At 41.8% G+C, this 19,966-nt stretch overlaps 1 protein-coding gene across 5 annotated transcripts in view; it reads left to right on the plus strand.

The window, feature by feature from the left end:
• The window catches only part of LOC129783125 (kinesin-like protein KIF2A), an 86,776-nt gene that overhangs the window by 4,197 nt on the left and 62,613 nt on the right, over window positions 1-19,966 (plus strand). Inside the window, exon 2 of one of the 5 annotated variants that reach the window (XM_055792878.1) lies at window positions 14,992-15,104. The exons of the other annotated variants lie outside the window; for them this stretch is intronic. The gene's annotated coding sequence lies outside the window, so the exon portion shown is untranslated. The remainder of the gene's footprint in view (window positions 1-14,991; window positions 15,105-19,966) is intronic. 5 annotated transcript variants of the gene reach the window in all.

The following is a 19,966-nucleotide window of genomic DNA, read 5'->3' on the forward strand; positions in this document are numbered from 1 at the left end:
ATCCAACATTTTGGATAAGAAGGCCACAGGCTTTTTAATCCCTCCCCAGTCCTGAGCCAGTACCCCCATGTGCAACACCACCTTCCACATTTACATATAAATAGAAAGGGTTATCCAAGGAAGGGAGATTCAACACAGGTACTTGTGTCAATTTGGTCTTTAGTTGTTCCAAACTAGCCTTGTCTTCCTTTGTCAATGTAGGACTTTCCTCAATGAGTTTGTCATACAAGAATCTTATTACCTGCGTGTATCCCTCAATCCACAACCTACAATATCCCAATAGCCCCAAAAGTTTCCTTACCTCAGTCTTATTTTGGGGGGTGGGGGTGGGGGGGAAGTATGCCATTTATTCTTTCTGGGTTCAGTCTATGGCTTCCCTAACTAACGATGTGCCCTAAATATTTGACCTCAGGTTCCACAAACTGAAGTTTCTGCTTGGATACTCTCAGTTCCTCCTGTCCTAAAAAGTTCAACAGTTGTATGGTCGCTTCCTGTACATTTTCCTCTTCCATCCCTGAAACTAATAGGTCATCCACATATTGTATTAGCTGCGTTCCTTTGGGGGTTTGGAATTGCTGGAGGACTTGCTCCAAAGCTTGTCCAAATAAGTTTGGGGATTTGGTAAACCCCTGGGGTAATTTTGTCCATCTATATTGTCGTCTACGTCCGTTGTAGGGATCTTCCCATTCAAAGGCAAAGACATTTCTGCTCCGCTCATCCAGTGGGCAAGCCCAAAATGCATCCTTGAGATCAATTACACTAAAAGCACTTATGTTGGGGTGATACTTTGCTTAAAAGGGTTTATGGGTTGTGTACTACAGGATATCGAGTTATGGTTCTTTTATTTACTTCTTGAAGGTCCTGGACCAGCTGGTACATTCCGTTGGATTTCTTAACAGGCAGGATGGGAGTACTGTGAGGAGACATACAGGGTTCCAGAGTGCCCTCTTTTACCAGAGCATCAGTTATTGGTTGGAGCCCTTTTCGTCCTTCTAGTGATATGGGATATTGCCGAACCCTTATCAGACGCCCTTCATCCTGGATAGAAATGACAATGGGTTCTATACCCAGGCTTCCTCGGTTTCCATCCCCAGCCCACACTTTAGGGTCTATTCTCAACTCATCCTCCTGAGTCAACCTCAAAAATTTTACCACCATTCTCCCTTCACCAAGAACAACTCCTATCCCTAGTTGAACTTGTAGGTCTCTTCCCAGTAAATTGCATCCTGCCCCTGGGACAAATAAAATGTCTCCTTTCTCCCTTCAGTTATTCCCTTTCATCTCTATTTGTCTAAATATTGGAGCACTAAACCCCTCCCCTTTTGCTCTGATTATTTTTATGGTATCTTTGCTTACTTCACACCCCAGAGGTACTTGACACACACATGTTCATTCCGCTCCAGTGTCCACTACAAATTCTCATGTTTCCTCCTGGGGTCCTACTTGTGGATTTATCAAGGGCTCTAGGTGGGATCCTTCCCCCCAGGAGGAAGAGCCCCTGACACCCCTAGTCCTCTGCAATTTCTTCCTGGGTCATTTTAAAGACCTTAAGATCTTTATTTCATTTTGGACATTCTCTTTTAAAGTGTCCTTTCCCACAGTAAAAGCAGCTGCTCCTCCCCCCCCCCCCCCCCTTTTTTTAGGAATCCCTCTATTTCTCTGAAGATCCCCATTCCTCATGGTGGCAATCATTATCTTTGCTTCAACTTTAGCCTTTTCCTCATCCCATCTCACATACACAGTTTGTGCTTCCCTTAGTAGCTCATTTAGTCCTTTTTCTTCTAACTTTTCCAGCTTCCTATGGATGTCTGGCCAGTCATGGGTAACAAAGCGTACTTTCAAAAGGGTCTGCCCTGCTGTACTCTCGAGATCTACTCCCGAATATTGTTGCATGTTTTTCCAGAGCCTGGTTAACCATTCGGTAGGAGTTTTATCCTTATCCTGTTGCCCATCAAAAGCCTTTGCAACATTCTGTCCCCGGGAAGTAGCCTCCTTTAATACCTTTAATGATCAGGCTACGGTAATCTGACATATTTCTCTTGTTAGCCATACTATTATGAACCCAGTTGGGATTTGTTAGGGGCATCTTCTGATCTCCAGGTGGTCCTTGTTGATTTTCCCTTTCCCAAACTCTCATGCCTGCTACCCTAATCATTTGCCTTTCTTCTGGGGAAAAGATAATGTTCAGTGTGGACTGCATTTCTTCCCACGTGTAGATACCGGGCCCCAGAAACTGATCAAATTGTTTGGCAATCCCCAGAGGATCCTCTAATAAGCCCTTAAGCTCCTTCTTAAAGTTCCTGATTTCGGTAGAAGTCAAAGGGGTGTTCACAAACCCAGTACCTCCCTGTGCCCCTCCCAATGGTACTTCTCTAAGTGGAAAAACTCCAACTGCCTGCTCTTCACCTGGTGCTATCACTTTAACAGTTTGTCTCTGTCTAGTTCTGGGAGTCCTGTTGGGTCAGGGTATACTTCCTCTTTCATCAGGCCCTTCGGTGCCCTCACTTGAAGGGGCATTAGAAATCACCAGGTATGGAGGGGGCAAGGACTCAAGGGGGTCCCATTTACAAGGTGATTCCTCTACCTCCTTTGCTCTGAACACTCCCACTGATCCTGGCTAAATTTTCCCTTTCCAGCAAGCAGCGTATTCATTCTCCTCTGGATTAGGGGATTCTCGGGCATTCACATAGAGGTTTAATGCTTGACAAAGCCAACCCTCAAATGACCCATAAAGGGGCCAATACACATGATCTGGTCTAATCTCTTCCTTGGTCTACTCTAACATACAATATTTTATCATTTTTGTTTTATCTTTATCCTTAGTTCTCTCAGTACTTTCCCAATTTGCTAACATCAGCCCCAGTGGACTGTCTGGGGGTATTTAATTTGGTATTCTCTGGCTCCCCTTTTTCCTGGGACTCGTTTTACTACTTCCCTGTCCCATATTTTCCCTGGGGCTGTCTTCCACACGGCTTTCCACTCACTTCGTCTCTTCACCAGCCAAGTCCCTCACGGGATATTGGAACCGCGGTTAAAAAGACTCCACACTCGCTTCCTGGAATGGGGCTACCCCGTCAGGTCTCACTCAGTCATGCAGTCAAGCCCCCACTTCCTGCCCAACCGAGTAATACTTACAGTCCTTCTTCTTACTTGGGTCTTCGTGTACGTGAATTTCAGGCGACCGTGGTTTTACTTCCCGGGGAGCTCCAAGTGGTTTTTGCTCTAAGAACCTCTCTCACTCTCTCTCGGGCATTCAGCCAACAGTCCCAGTGGTCAGAGGCGTGCCGTCAGAGTTCACTGAAATCAGTGAGGTGCGCTTCCTATCTGACAGTCACCAAAGATCCTGGGGCCAGGAGAACTAGTTCGCCCAGACGAGCTCCCAGATTTGTTATAAATACCTGACCTGTCAAAGGTAGGTTCGGAAATCTTTTATTTTAAGGCAAAGTCAAAGAGCAAAAACCACAGCACTGGGTGCGTGACTCTAGTCAGAGGCGTGCCAAACAAGTTCAAATATGATCTACTTATACCATTGAGGTTGCATCAGCCATATACATATTCCTTGAAATGATTTAAATAACTCCACCCCCACTGCGCTTGCGCTTTTTAGTCATTGGGGTCCTCTGGTGGTTGTGCAGGGATGGTCAGATATCTTCCTCGAGGTGAACTTTGGACCTGAGGAGGGCAGCTTATCTGTCTAGCACAGCACTTAGTGAAAAGCCAATCTCTGTTTGTTCGTTTCTCACATGGATGTGGATGGTAGGAATATCAAATTTTACAGTAAAAATTAAAAAAATACACCAGCAACTGTAAAAGGTAGTTTAAATAACCTCTAACTAACAGAAGGTAGGAAGAAAACTTGCCTGTGGCTGTGTTATTTTGAAATTGCCTACTTAAGAATTTTCTTCACTTGTCTCTGAGGCAGCTGGAACTGGTCATGGTCAAAGATAATCCATCTAGTCCAAAATCCTACTGGCAGCTCCTCTCCCCTTAGGCTTGCCAAAACATCATTGTAATTGTCTCACCTTCAAACACAAACAAGTCTAAATTTTTGTAATGGTAAGGCCTTAATTTTTTTCTTTAAAGCCAAACTTCCATAAAATTGGTGTTTCTCAGAGTTGAGAGGTCTGTACTGTCCTCTGTCTTCTGGGTGATGATCTTGATCTTTACGTACAACTCCCAATAGCAACAATGATTTTATAGCAAGGTAGAAGGTAGAATGACCCTATAAAAATTCTGTTCAGGTTTAGGTAGTCACCCTATTTTACAAACTCTTGAGGATAGATTTAAATGGTACTATGCTTTTAAAAACTCTTTCCTTTTATGGCATACATCTATTCCTTCCCTGTGATTAAGACTTTTTTTTTTACCACATTTTAGTCATTTGACTCATTTACCTAATCCCTATGTAAGTCATACGGACACAATGTGTCTTTGTCCTTCCATAATGGCCAGATCACACACAGGGTTGGCAGGATTTCAAGTCTGCTGTTGTTGGTTGAGCTAATGGGTCTGACATTTAGGCTTACTTATCCACTGTAGGTTCTCATATTGTTACATCCAGAGTTTCTGGGGATTGTTGATCAACACAGAAGTGTTGAACAGGAGGCTGTGTTAAATTTTCTGTGTCCTCTTTCAAATCATTTTTTAAGTGTTCAACTTTTGTTATGCAGTAAGTGTATTTTCACTGTAACTTGCAGATTCTCAGATATTTATGTAGGCCTTCTGTATTTTGTATAAATAGCTTTTGAATGACAAAAATCTTTGTTCCATAAATGTATTTAATACAGCATTACATACTGGCAATAACATCTTTAGAGCTGTATATGACTACTAGGATTACACAGCTTGTATTGCATGTTTTTTCTCCTCTCATCATGTTATGGGGGAATCTATCCTTTATTTATGTTCATTAGGTAAAGTTATTGCTCTTTCCACCCACTCTCTATAATGACCTGTTGCCTGGGCTCAGTTTTACTTGTGTTTTCTTCTTATGGCTTTATGAAGACTTTGCCATGATGCTGCTTGGCAGCATGGCACCAAGCATGGCTTCCTACCTTGCTGAGGTGGGAAGAGACAATAAATCATTGGAAAGAGGTCATGCCTGACTGAAGAGTAATGTAATTGCAAAAGTATCTCTTTCTGTTTGCTCTAGAAGATAAATTAGCTATTTGAGTTCTTTTAATACATCCACTTACTGTAGGACATTGTAGAGAAATGAGTGAACAGTATGAAGTATTTAGCAGGTGAGCTCCTTTCCTGGAGCACAAAATATGTAGCATTTTTGTTGGCTTGACCTGTGTAATGTGCCACTGTGATTTTTTGTGCTTGAGAAATAAGTAACAGAATGGAGTAATTTCACTTAATTGCAATGTTCTTGTTTAAGTTCTTCCTTTGTAAACATTTACTGCTTATAAAGTTTGATTTTTCTTTTTAAACTTTTTTCCTGTCTTATTGTTTGTTGAGTTGTCTTCCTCACCATACTGTATAGCTGGACTGTTGGGATCAGGAAGAGAATGCTGTGGTCATCCCATTGTGAACACTAAAATATGGTGTTCACTATAAATATTCACAATATGTTTAGTCATAGAAGAAAAGAATTCAATTACTTTTGATAAATTAAAGGTTTATGTTAACTTTTCAGACTTGAGTTAAGTTAAATTTCTGACATAATGCAAGAAGTAAGATACAGAAGTCCACATTAAGGATTCCCAAGCAGTCTTAACTTTGTCCAGTAATGAGAATGCATAGTAAACAAAATATATGGTCAAGCATTATGGTGTTTTTAATTTTAAATTAAAGAGTTTTTAAGAAGACATTGGCCTTAAATAATCAGTTTCTCATAATGCCTCTGTAGCATAATTAGAGTTATTTGGAAGACTAGATGCTTTCAGTGTGTATTTCCAGATGTAGGGTAGAAGGTTTTTATGGAGCTGTAAAACATTTTTTGTTATTTCTGTTCATCTATTTCAAAAATATGAACAAGCTTTCAGGTATATAAGAATTCTTTTTGCTTGCTTTAAAGCTTATCTATGTTTTCCAGTTTTACCACTTGAGTCTTTTCAGAAGTGAATGTTTCCTTGCATTTCTTTTTAGTTTTTTGGAGGGAATAGTTACAGTTCCTTCTAAAGTATTTTTTTTAAACTTGCTTGCAGTTGTATATTCCAAACCTTTGAGGTTTATTGTGACATGTTATTTGGGGTTTTATTTAAATTGTTCTCAATACTGAACTGAATATAGACACTAAGACAAATGTTCCTAGCTACAGCATTTGGACCAATTTTTCCTGGGTTTTGGTAGAGATTTTGATACTTAAGACTGTTAGACGCTCATCATAACTAAGTTAGCTACAGTTAATTTTGACTACTGGTGTGATTCCACAGCTGTTTAAGATGTTTAATTCTGGGCTGGTTTTGTCTGTCCACTGCATCAGTGTTTGTTTTTAGTTAAATGTGTTGGAGGGAAGTGAGGGAGGAAGGGTAGAGAACTAAAACTATGGTAATCCAGATGTAGATTGTCTTAAACTGCTGTTAGTTGTATTTGTGAACCTGTTAATATTGTATAGGTACAGGCACATGCACGGTTTCTTCTTTTTCTGTCCTCATTCCTCTCCTTAAAATGTTCACAGTTGTTATATTGCTGTTTAAGTACTATTTTTTATTTTCACTTGAAGAGTTACAAAGCCTATAGCTCGCTACAGTGTTCCCAATAGAGAGATAGATAGGTAGCTGACATGATTTTCCTACAACTTTGACCTCTGTAAAGGGACACTTTGAATTCTGTTGTGTTTAGCTATGAGACAGTACTGACTGTGTCTGATACCCTGGAAATGCATTTTGTGCATATCCCCAGAAAGTATCATGATAAACAGGTAAGTTGTGGCTTAGAACATCCATAAACCATTGTTTTACTAGAAGATGGTGAAGTATGCTTGCCATGTTAAATGCTTTTCTCAAGTGGAACCACTGTTGGAAGCAGAATACAGGGCTTGGTCTTCTTGTCTTGTGCCACTCTTCTCTGTGCCTTGTAATTGCTCCTGGGAAACAAAGCAACCCCAGGTAGTTCTCTGGGAGGGTGTTACGAAGATGACATTGCAATTTTCTTGTTGAAGAGTGTTCTGTTGAGTTAATTTTGCTGTCTTTGAATTTGGTCATTGCTAAATATGTAAAACTAGATTTTACATCTGTTAGACAAAAGGTAATAAAGCTGTGTGAAAAATTACATTAGAATTACCTTTCCTGGAAAAGGGAATGAATTTATCACACTTGGTTTGGGTTTTTTTGAATGTCTGTAGTACACTGAATCATTTACATGAGCAGAACATACCTAGAAGATACTTGATAACTCTACTGTTACAGTCTAAATTTAATTATTCTTTTAATTTGTTAGGAACTCAAGCAAATTTTAGAATTGCATAGTTAAAACAAGTAAGCAGAGGTTCTTGAAGATGACTGTATAACTGTGTGTTATAACCAAATCTTCATGACATTTAAAAAAATGTGTTATCCATTAGATTTAGTAATTAAGCCACTTGATCAGGTTTTTTTTTTTTTAATTTGGAATGGGATCTTGTTCAGCAACACTGAATCTGATCTTATATTTGACTCTTGAAAAAGAAGAATGAAGGATTTTGCTGCTTAAAGGCTGACATGTGGTAGTGGAGAGTTTTATTTTGCTTTATTCAAATAATACTGCTTTCAGTATTGCTTATTGTTTTTACCTAGTGGCAGTTCTGGTTGCATCAGGCATAAGTTGTTTTCAAGTTTCCCAGACTTGTAAAGGCACAAGTCTGCTGCATTCCTTCTGCAGCGTCAACTCTGTAAAACATAATTGTCTAATTCCAAGCAGTAACAAAGTGACTTCAAGTAACTTGCATGTAACAATAAATCTTTGACTTTGGTTGCATTTTTATCATTAGGTGGTCATGCTTTTCATGTAGGGGAATGTTATTTGCTTTCAAGTTCTCAATAATCCCATTGAAGCTTTGTCAAGTGCAAGTTTGAGTTTCTCAGGGCTCCCATCAGGCACTGAAAGCTCTGTGTAATCCCAGGTATCAGAAGTGTATTTTCAGTCTCTTCTGTTACTTATGGGATAGTATGTTAAGAGTTGCCTTCAATGGATGAACACACTGAATGAATGTGTATGTGAATAGAAGAAGGTAGAGCACGAGCTTTGTTTAAAGCTTTCTCTTTAGAAGCAAGGTAGGTAGCATACTTGTGGCCTTTGCAGAGTTTGGATCTAAAATTTTTGTTGCAGTGTTGCACATCTTGCAATCACTAAAATGTGTTACTTTCTCCATGTGGTTGAAGTGCATAAGGAGTTTGAGGTGTATAAAAGTGTTTGCTAGAGATGCAGGCATGCATAATGATGTGATGATGAGGATCTCTGGCTCTAGGAAGAGGGCAGTGGAAATGAATTAAGTTTGAAATCACATGTACACTTAGATTTTGGAATACTTAGATTTTGGAAACTGTGTGCAGTTCTGGGCCCCAGAATTTAAGAAGGATGTTAATGTACTCAAATGTGTCCAGAGGAGGGCAACAAAGCTGGTGAAAGGGCTGGAAGGCATGTCCTATGAGGAGCGGCTAAGGACTTTGGGCTTGTCTAGTTTGGAGAAAAGGAAGCTGAGGGGTGACCTCATTGCTCTCTACAGATTCCTGAGGAGGTGTCATGGTTTAACCCTGGCCAGCAACCAAGCACCACTCAGCTGCTTGCTCACTCCCCTCACAGGGGGATGGGGAAGAGGATTGGAAGAATCAAAGTGAGAAAACTCGTGGGTTGAGATAAAGACAGTTTAATAGGTAAAGCAAAAGCCGTGCATGCAAACAAAGCAAAGCAAGGAATTCATTCACTACTTCCCATGGGCAGGCAGGTGTTCAGGCATCCCCAGGAAAGCAGGGCTCCATCACATAATGGTTACTTGGGAAGACAAATGCCATAATGCTGAACATCCCCCCCTTCCTTCTTCTTCCCCCAGCTTATATACTCGGCATCATGTCACATGGTAGGGAATATACCTTTGGTCAGTTGGGATCAGCTGTCCTGGCTGTGTCCCCTCCCAATTTCCCATGCTCCGCCAGCCCTCTCTCTGGCAGGGCTCAAGAAACCAAAAAGTCCTTGACAGTACAGACATTACCTAGCAACAACTAAAAACATCAGTGTCCTATCAACATTGTTTTCACACCAAATCCAAAACACAGCACTGCACCAATTACTAGGAAGAAAATTAACTATCCCAGCTGAAACCAGGACAGGAGGGGAAGTAGAGAGGGAAGTGCTGATCTCCCTGGTATCCAGTGACAGGATGATGCATGGGAATGGTTCATGGCTGTGCCAGAGGAGGTTCAGACTGTACATTAGGAAGCATTTCTTTACCAAGAGGCTGGTCAAACACTACAACAGGCTTCCTAGAGAGGTGGTTGATGCCCCAAGTCTGTCAGTGTTTAAGAGACATTTGAACAATGCCCTTTAATAACATGCTTTAACTTTTGGTCAGCCCTGAATTGGTCAGGCAGTTGGACTAGATAATTATTGTAGGTCCCTTCCAACTGAAATAGTCTATTCTATTCTAATACTCCATGTTTCTGATTCAATTTTGGTTTATGTTTGCATGTTGTCCTATACTGCATTTATGAATTGAACTTCCCAGTTCATCTTGACATTTTAATAGGATAGGAATTCAGGTTGTGATGAATGAGATAAATATAAATCACAACCTGATGATTTTTAAGTTACAATAAGCTTTCATCAGACCACATAGATGAACTCTGACAGTGATTGGTGGTTGTCTTGGTCACAGTGACCACAAAATAGTTGAGTTCCAATTTGCTGGTGATAGGAGAAAAACTGCCAGCGAAATTTTGTTCCTGGATATGGGGAGAGCAGACATTGGGCTGCTGAAGGAGCTAGTTGACTCACTTAGTGGATGAGGGAAAGGCTGTGGATATTGTTTACCTGGACTATTGTAAAGCCTTTGACACCATTTCCCACACATTGTCCTGGAGAAACTGGATGCTCATGGATTGGACAGGCATACTATTCACTGGGTAAAAACTGGTTGGATGGTTGGGCCCAAAGAGTTGTGGCGAATGAAGTTAAATCCAGTTGGTAGCTGGTCACAAGTGGTGTTCCCCAGGGCTCAGTATTGGTGCCAGTCCTGTTTAATATCTTTATCAACAATCTGGACAAGGGGATTGGGTGCACCCTCAGTAAGTTTGCAGATGACACCAAGTTGAGTGGGAATGTTGATCTGCTTGAGGGTAGGAAGGCTCTACAGAGGGATCTGGACAGGTTGAACCTAGGGGCTGAGGACAATTGTATGAGTTTCAACAAGGAGAAGTGCCGGGTCCTACACTTGGGTCACCAGAACCCCATGCAACACTACAGGCTTGGGGAAGAGTGGCTGGAAAGCTGCCTGGTGGAAAAAGACCTGGGGGTGTTGGTCGACAGCCGGCTGAACATGAGGCAGCAGTGTGCCCAAGGCAGCCAACATCATCCTGGCTTGTATCCAAATAGTGTGGCCAGCAGGACAAGGGAAATGATCGTCCCCCTGTACTCGCCACTGGTGTGTTCAGTTTTGGGCCCCTCACTACAAGAAAGATATTGAGGTGCTAGAACGTGTCCACAGAAGATCAATGAAGCTGGTGAAGGGTCTAAAGTACAAGTCCTATGAGGACCAGCTGTGGGAACTGGGATTGTCTAGTCTGGAGAAAAGGATGCTGAGGGAAGACCTTATCACTCTACAACTACCTGAAATGAGGTTGTAGGTAGGTGGGTGTTGGTCTCTTTTCCCAAGTACCAAGCGATAGGATGAGAGGAAGAGGCCTCAAGTTGAGCCAAGGGAGGTTTAGATTCAATATTAGGAAAAATTTCTTCACTGAAAGAGTGGTCAAGCACTGGAACAGGCTGCCCAGGGAAGTGGTTGAGTCACCACTCATGGAGCTATTTAAAAGCTGCGTAGGCATGGTGCTTCAGGACATGGTTTAGTGGTGGACTTGGCAGTGTTAGGTTAATGGTTGGACTCTATGATCTTAAAGATCTTTTCTAACCTACATGATTCTATGATTCTAGTTAGTTATGTCCCCTGGGAGTCTGCCTTTGAAGGTATTGACATCCATGAATGCTGCTCACTTTTTAAGAGCCATCTCTTAAGAGCGCAGGAGCTGGCAATTCCAAAGTGTCTGAAATAAAGCAAGCGGGGCAGAAGGCTGGCTTGGCTGAGCAGGCCTCTTGTTCTAGAAATTAGGTGAAAAAGGAAAGTATATGGACAGTGAAAGCAACTACAGGTGACATGGGAGGACCACAGAGATGCTGTTTGCCATTGTAGGGAGAAAATTTGTGTGGCCAAAGCTCTATTAGAGTTCAAGCTGGCCAGCACTGTGATGGACAACAAAAAGGGCTTTGTAAAATTTGTTAACAGCAAAAGAAGGATCAGAGATAACATTGGTCCGTTACTTGATGAGGTCCGTCATCTCACAAATAGGGATGTAGACAAAGCAGAGACATTTATTTAATGCCGCCTTCACCTCTGTCTTTTAACAGTGATGATGGGCCCTGGGACTCCCAGAGCCCTGTGTTGGAAGACTGTGATTGGGGGGATTATAAACTCCCACCTGACTCTGAACTTGTTCGAGACTTGCTGCTCCAGCTGGATGCACATAAGTCTAGGGGGCCTGATGAGATTCATCCCAGAGTCCTGAAAGAGCTGGCTGATGTTATTGCAGAGCCTCTCTCCATTATTTTTCAACAGTCTTGGGAGTCTGGAGAGGTCCCAGTTGACTGGAAGCTGGCAAATGTCCCAATTTTCAAGAAGGGTAAGAAGGAAGTCCCTGGTAATTACAAACCTGTCAGTCTCACTTCAGTGCCTGGTAAAATTATGGAGAAGGTTGTTCTGAGAGTTATTGCAAAACACTTGAGAGACAATGCAGCCATTGGTCATAGCCAGCATGGGTTCACAAGGGGAAAGTCCTGCTTAAGTAACTTATTTTCCTTTTATGACAAGGTTGCCCATCTAGTTGACCAAGGGAAGCCAGTAGATTTGGTGGGTTTGGATTTTAGCAAAGCTTTTGATACTGTTCACAGTATCCTTCTGGACAAAATGTCCAGCATACAGCTAGACAAGTCCATAATATGTTGGGTGAGCAATTGGCTGGTGGGTTGGGCTCAAAGAGTTATAGTAAATGGGGTTACCTCAGGCTGGTAGCCAGTCACCAGTGGGGTTCCCCAGGGCTCAGATTTAGGGCCAGTGCTCTTTAATGTTTTTAGAAATCATTTGGATGCAGGAGTCAAATGTACATTAAGTGAGTTTGCCCATGATACTAAACTAGGAGGAGCTGTGGACTCCCTTGAGGGTAGAGAGGCCTTACAGAGTAATCTGGATAGACTGGAGAGCTGGGCAATCACCAACTGTATGAAATTTAATAAGAGCAAGATTCTGCATCTGGGATGGGGTAATCCTGGTTATACCTACAAATTGGGAGACGAGAGGCTGGAGAACAGCTCTGCGGAAAGAGATCTGCGAGGTTGGGTTGATGGCAAGGTGAATATGAGTCATCAGTGTGCCCTGGCAGCCAAAAGGGCCAACCGGGTCCTGGGGGTGCATCAAACACAGCATAGCTAGCTGGTCGAGGGAGGTGATTGTCCCACTCTACACTGCACTGGTATGGCCCCACCTTGAGTACTGTGTGCAGTTCTGGGTGCCTCAGTATAAGAGGGACATCAAACTATTAAGAGTGTATCCAGAGGAGGGTGACCAAGATGGTGGAAGGCCTCGAGGACAAGACTTATGAGGAGCAACTGAGATCACTTGGCTTGTTCAGCTTGGAGAAGAGAAGGTTCAGGGGTGACCTCATTGCAGTCTACAACTTCCTCAAGGGGGGCAGTGGAGGGGGAGGTGCTGATCTCCTTTCTCTGGTGCCCAGTGATAGGACATGTGAAAATGGTATGAAGCTGCATCAGAGGAAGTTCAGATTGGACATTAGGAAAAAGTTCTTCACTGAGAGGGTGTTCGGTTGCTGGAACAGGATCCCCAGGGAAGTGGTCACAGCACCAAGCTTGTCAGAGTTCAAGGAGTGTCTGGATGATGCTCTTAGTTGTATGATTTATTTTTAGGTAGTCCTGCTAGGAGTAAGGAGTTGGACTTGATGATCCTTATGGGTTCCTTCCAACTCAGGATATTCTATGATTGTAACTAAAATATTACTCTTAAGTTTACTTCTTGGTTTGAGCTTGAGCTTTTAGAACCTTGTTAAGATAAGGGAAAAATACAGGCTTTAAATTTGTATGAAACTAAAGGCTTCTGACTTTTAACCAGGAACAATAGTTGGCAACTCTGTAATAAAGTAAAAGTAATGGGAAATATTCTTACTGAATGTAATTTTGTAAAGTATGGGAAATAAAAAAACCAACCAAACAAAAAACCCCTATTTGACAAGATGGGTCATAAAAGGCAAATGGTACCAGTCAAAAATATCTTTAAAAGGGGCTGGTAGAAATTTTCTATGTGATGCAAGAAGCTATTGTTTCTAGGCAGCTACTGTCAGCTTCAGAGAAAGCAGAAAAAATCATGAAAAGGTGGTCTCTACCATTTATTCAAGCAACAAAGTGAGAAAGGGGGAAGAGAGGGAGAAGATTGGCCAAGTCATCTCAGTCTTTTAGCAGAATGTATTCACCACACTATTTGAATCCACCACAATCTTAAATTCTGTTGTGGATAAGCTAAAAATACTTCAACAACCACTAAACCCCAATGCTGTTTGAAAGAGATACTTGACTGAATCTCCCTTTGCTTCTACATACCATAACTGTATTGAAATTTATACTGAACACAGAGGATTTTGAACTCTAAAAATATATAACAAAGGATTCTGGAGAGGAACTTTCAGAAATGGTTTTAAAAGATTTTAAAGAAGCTGCCTGCAAAATTGTTTTAAAGGACTCCAAGGAACTGCTGATTAAATGTGCAAGAAGATGTCAAATTATGTTCATTTTGATGAAATTAAAAAATACATATTGAACTATTCCTATAACTTGTGTACAAGCTCTCAACTTATAAGAAAGATGTTAATGTCATTACCAGCAATTGAATGAAAACCTTCGCTTATGCAGCGGCAGTAAAAGAAAAATGTGATAGAGGACAGAAAATACTATCATGGCATACATTAATTAACATCTGTTCTCATTTAAATAAAGTTTGCAGCTCTAATTGCTTAATCTTCCTCAAATCCGAGAACTGCAAGGGTTCATATAGGCCATAGAAGGGACCTGTAGGTATTGGAAAACCTCACAGGAATGTTGAAAATGGGTGGATTTTGTGTTTTTTTTTTTGTTTTGGGCTTTCTTTACACTTTGGAAGGGAGATTGCCTTGTGAATATATGACAAAATGAAGATTACTTTTTGAAAAGTGAATGAAAACTTTTGTTTTTATCTCTAAGACTTTTACTGAAAACAGAGAATGTGATTTTTTTTTAAAGCTTATGAAGTGTTTCTGCTTTTTTGGAGGTTCCTCCCTCTCCTTAAAGTAAGCTCACCACTACCATAAGAAGTGCCCTAGTTGTTCAGACTGATGGTTCATCTAGCTCAATGGTGATAGGAGAGGCTATTTAGGGGAAGCAGGTCAGCCTTGTCACTGTCTGCAGTCTCATGCCTTTGTCTTCTCCCAGTATCCAAAACTTTGCCTAGTCCTATTAAATATCTACTTACAGACCTATTGTCTGTGAATTTATTGAATACCTTTCTGACTGCAGAAAATTAATGGAAGACTGGTGTGGAGGATTGTAAATATGCTCAAGTGACTTGCAGCTGGGGTGTAGAAAATCACATATATCATACTAATCATTGCTTAGCCTTGTGTGTTTGACAAGTGGAACATCTGTGTTCAGATAACATAGGCCTGTGATAGACTTAGAGGCATGCTTGAGATTCCTGCCCTGCTGTGGGAAAGATCAAAGCACTGTGGTAAATGATGCCTGTGTGAATCTCTGATATATATACAGGTGAAAACAGCAGGTTCGGTGATCCTCTAGCGTGGACCAATATCTGTGGTGCCTGTGTCCCCACTTGTGTACCTCCACCCGGGTGCTGCTTCAGGGGTCCCCCAGTTGGCGAGGTAATGAAAATAAATTTACTCTTTGCATTTCATCTGTGATTTTGTGGTTTTCCCTGTGTCCTGCCTGTGCCGGCTCACACACTGACCCAATTTACACTGTCTGCCTCCAAAATCTCTTGTGGAAGCAAGACTGGGAAGCTCCCTGCTTGCTGCATAGAGAAGTACATTACTAATTTTATTTACCTGAAACTAGTCTGCCTTAAGAGACTGCTCCTAGTTTTAGTGTTGCAGGATTCGGTGAATAACAGTTTCCACTCATTTTGTCCTTTACGGTTGTAAAGCTCAACTAAATCCACCTGCAGCCTTTTCCTCAAAAGTGAGTAATCTCGCCTGCCTTAATCTCTACTTGCTTCATTCTCTTTGTCTTCTTCATTGACCTTCTCTTTACCTCCTCTAATTCTGCTACATCTTTTTTGAGGTGTGAAGACTAGTGCACACAGTACTTGAGATGTGCGGGCACTAAAGTTTTATTTATAGTTTTAAAAAGACACTTGCTTTTATTCTCTAGGTTACTGATGATGGGCAATGTTCCATTGGCTCCTTTTTGTTGTAGTTGCATATTGAGTTGGTGATTTTAGAGAACTGTTGGTGTTAACTTAAGGATCTGTTACTTGAGTTGTAACTTCTAGTTCTAGTTTCAGCATTATGTACCCATAAATTAGATTATTTTTCTCTGGTTGACTTATCTTTCTTTTGTCTATATTGAAGCTTATCTGCCACCTTTATTTTTGAGAGGCCCTTTTGAGGTTTATCACAATTGTCATGGCATCTGACTAACCAAAAAGCTGTCTTGCCAAAGGATCAGACCCCAAACTTTGTGTTATTGAGAGTGTAACAACATTAGGCTGAAAGATGACATGTAAGTTTCTAGCTAGTGTTTTGAAAGGCCTGCATCATAAAAGAAAACAGTGTTTCACTTTCCCAATCCCCTCCTTCATTACCACTTATTTGCATATAATCTTGTAGAAAGAATTCAGGTATTTCATGGCTTGGACTGTTTTGATTGTGAATTTATCTTGCACCTCATTTTAGTCTAGTGTCCTGGTACCATGATAATTCTCATCGCACACGTGCTAGTTGACTTCCAGGCTCCCATCTGGAGCGAACCAGATGACCTACCTTCTGTAGGAAACCTAAACTTCCTTGATTGGTTGATGAGAAGACGCCTGAACTGCATTGTTTTGGCTATCACTGCTTGGACAGTCCTGCATTTTAGTGGGCATAGCACTTTCAAATTCTTTTCAACATCCCAGGACGTGCAGCACATGCTCCTGTTCATGCTCTGAAAGCATCACAGTGGGAGGCTGCAATGTAGTTTTCTCACTTTTGCATAGGTCAAAGTGAATAACCATAAAAAATTAAGAGGTCTTAGTGGTCTAAGCATGCCTTTTGGGACCACAGGGGTATGCCTGTACAAGCATTTCAGTTCAGATCAGGAATGAGCTTTGGACATGTATCTTCTGATCATTCCTTTATGTCCTCATGCTATGCTTTAGTTTGCTTTGAAAGTGGCCTCGGAGCACACTAAATTCCTTTTTGATGAAATTTAATTGGAGGGTCCACTCCAGAAACGTATGTGATGCACTCCAACAAGGGGTGTTCAGTCTGTGGCACTAGACCTCCCCAGTCCTGTCCAAAACATGCGGTGTGAATGTCAGATCCTCAGCACCACCTGATTTGCTCTGCAAAAGTGGAGTTCAAGATCCTTAGGACAGTGAGGAGGGTGCACATGCTACCCTGAACTTCACGAGAGCTGACTTTGGCCTCTTCAGGGATTTGCTTGGTAGATCACCATGGGATAAAGCCCTGGAGGGAAGAGGGGACCAAGAAAGTTGGTTAATATTCAGGGTTCATTTCCTCCAAGCTCAGGAGCGATGCATCCCAACAAAGAGGAAGTCAGGCAAAAATGCCAGGAGGCCTGCATGGATGAACAAGTTGCTCCTGGACAAACTCAAACACAAAAAGGAAGCCTACAGAGTGTGGAAGCTAGGACAGGTAGCCTGGGAGGAATACAAAAAAAATTGTCGGAGCAGCCAGGGACCAGGTTAGGAAAGCCCTGAGAGAATTACAGCTGGCCAGGGATGTCAAGGGCAACAAGAAAGGCTTCCATAGGTATGTCAGTGGTTAAAGGAAGACTAGAGAAAACATGGGCCCTCTCTGGAAGGAAATGGGAGACCTGGTCACCTTGGACATGGAGAAGGCTGAGTTACTCAATGACTTTTTTTGCCTTGGTCTTCACTGGCAAGTACTATAGCCACGCTGCCCAACTCACACAATCCAAAGGCAGGGACTGGGAGAATGAAGTACTGCCCACTGTAGGAGAAGACCAGGTTTGAAACCATCTAAGGAACCTGAAGGTGCACAGGTCCATGGGACCTGATGAGGTATGTTCGCGGGTCCCGAGGGAACTGGTGGATGAAGTGGCTGAGCCACTATCCATCATATTTGAGCAGTCGTGGCAGTCCAGTGAAGCTCCCACTGACTGGAAAAGGGGAAACATAACCCCCATTTGTAAAAAGGGAAAAAAGGAAGACCCGGGGAACTATAGGCCGGTCAGTCTCACCTCTGTGCCTGGCAGCATCATGGAGAAGATCCTCCTGGAAACTATGCTAAGGCACATGGAAAATAAGGAGGTGATTGGTGACAGCCAACATGGCTTCACGAAGGGGAAATCATGCCTGACAAATTTGGTGGCCTTCTACGACAGGGTTACAGCATTGGTGGATAAGGGAAGAGCAACTGCTGTCATCTACCTGGACTTGTGCAAATCATTTGACTCTGTCCAACATGACATCCGTGTCTCTAAACTGGAGAGGCATGGATTTGACAGATGCACCACCCAGTGGATAAGGAATTGGCTGAATGGTCGCACTCAAAGACTTGCAGTCAATGGCTCAATGTCCAAGTGGAGACCAGTGACGAGTGGTGTTCCTCAGGGGTCAATATTGGGACCGGCACTGTTTAACATCTTTGTCATTGATATGGACAGTGGGATTGAGTGCACCCTCAGTAACGTGCAAATGATAGATCCTCATATGAGTTGCCTCCCCTTCCCATCAATAAAGACAACTGATGCGGTATCCCAATGACAAAAACAGCATAACTTAATAAAAGAATTGTAGGTTATGGAGCAATCAGCCATTACATTAAAATCAGTTTTGGAACTGTTTTTAGCTCATCCTACTTGAATTTACAGTAGTACAGAGGGGATAGGGGGAATTACAAATCTAATTGAAGCACTCTAGGAACTTGAGTGCCTCTAACTAAAAGCTGTAGCAAACAGTGGAGGACAGATGCTGAAGCGCTTCTAGTCTCTGTGTCCCAAACTAGTATCCTAGTGGCAGAGGGGGTAAATGCAGTGCTGAATTCTGGAGCTGAGTACATGACCTGAGCTTGGCCCCGCCAGTACGCGTTAGTGTGGGAGAGGCTTTGCACAGCATTACTGGTATCAACCCATTATGAAGGTCAGTCATAAGTTTCTCATAATTTCAGTAAAATATTTTGTAGAGCATTAAAATTTTTTCAGATGAAGTTTAATACAGGAATGGTAATGTTATTTAAGACAGGTGATGATAGTGTACCTAATAATTTCTACCTAATAGCGTGCCTTCTGGGATCACTTGGGACTGACATTATAGTTATTAATTCCTGGTTATAACACAGAAAGTAACATTGTTCTCAGGAAGCTTCATTACTGTGCTAGAGTGGAAGTATCATCTCTGTGGAGATTTATATCATTCGGGAAGATTAGGAATATGGAATGAAACAACTGGGGTAAAACACTGCACAAAGTAAATGTGCTTTTGCTATAAATTGGGAGATCATAAACTGTAAATGACAGATAAGTGTGGACTACCAGGGTGAAGTGACAAGGGGAAAAGTGAGTACAATTTTAGAATTACTGTAATTTGGTAGTGAGCTTTCCTGTGGAAAGCAGTCTGGAGCCCATGTGGGATATTGCACCTTGTCCTGGTTGCCAGTGTTGAAAAAGGAGATACTCAGACTGAAAGAGGTACAGATAGGCTCTCCGTTCTTTTACAGGTGTCTTTATACAAGCCATAAAAGAAAGCACAGAGTACTAAATGGCTGTGAACACGTAATCTGGAAAAAAGTTTGTATATGTTGACAGTGAGGTGCTAGTGCAACTTTCTGGGGTGAATAGCAGAGGTAGACCACTTACCAACATAAAGATGAAATGTGTTCAGCTTATAGGTGATTTATGGTTGAATGTATTAGATAAGATTGGACAGGTGCTTCCTTCTAAATATCTTTTTTTTGTGACCAAGTTACATGTGGAGAACTTCTCCACATAGCATGGAGCTTCTGAAATAACTTGCTGATAGATATCTAAATATCAGTGCATCTGTTGCCTGTTGTGATGTGATACTTCTTTATGAACTGAGCTGCTTTAGAAACAAGTCTCTCTCACTCTTAACACTGACACCTACAGAAGCAATATGTAGCTGTAGCTTCCAAATGCTACTGCGGTGAGATACTCTTAACATTTTATGAAGCCAGTGGGCTGACTGCCATTGATTTCACTGGTAATTGAAGCTTCTGAAAACAAATAAAGGGAAGCTGTTTTAGGAGGAACTCACTAATGTTAAATAATGCACTCTGAAATGTGCTTAAAAGAATTAGCTCCCCGTCCCCAAAAGAAATGACCTACTTTGAAGGGAAGTAAAACCCAAAGTGTTCCTCTAACTGGGGAAACCACAGGAAACTTGTTTTGAATATAAAGGGAAATTTCAGAGATTGGCTTGGAAAATGAAAGGTCAGCAAAAAAACCCAGTGAATTGCAATGTGAAAAGATTGGAGATTTAACAATTATTAGAGAAGCAAAAACTGTGACGGCAGTGCTG

This window comes from Falco peregrinus, chromosome W, assembly GCF_023634155.1.
Source record: "Falco peregrinus isolate bFalPer1 chromosome W, bFalPer1.pri, whole genome shotgun sequence".
Classification (NCBI taxonomy): domain Eukaryota; kingdom Metazoa; phylum Chordata; class Aves; order Falconiformes; family Falconidae; genus Falco; species Falco peregrinus.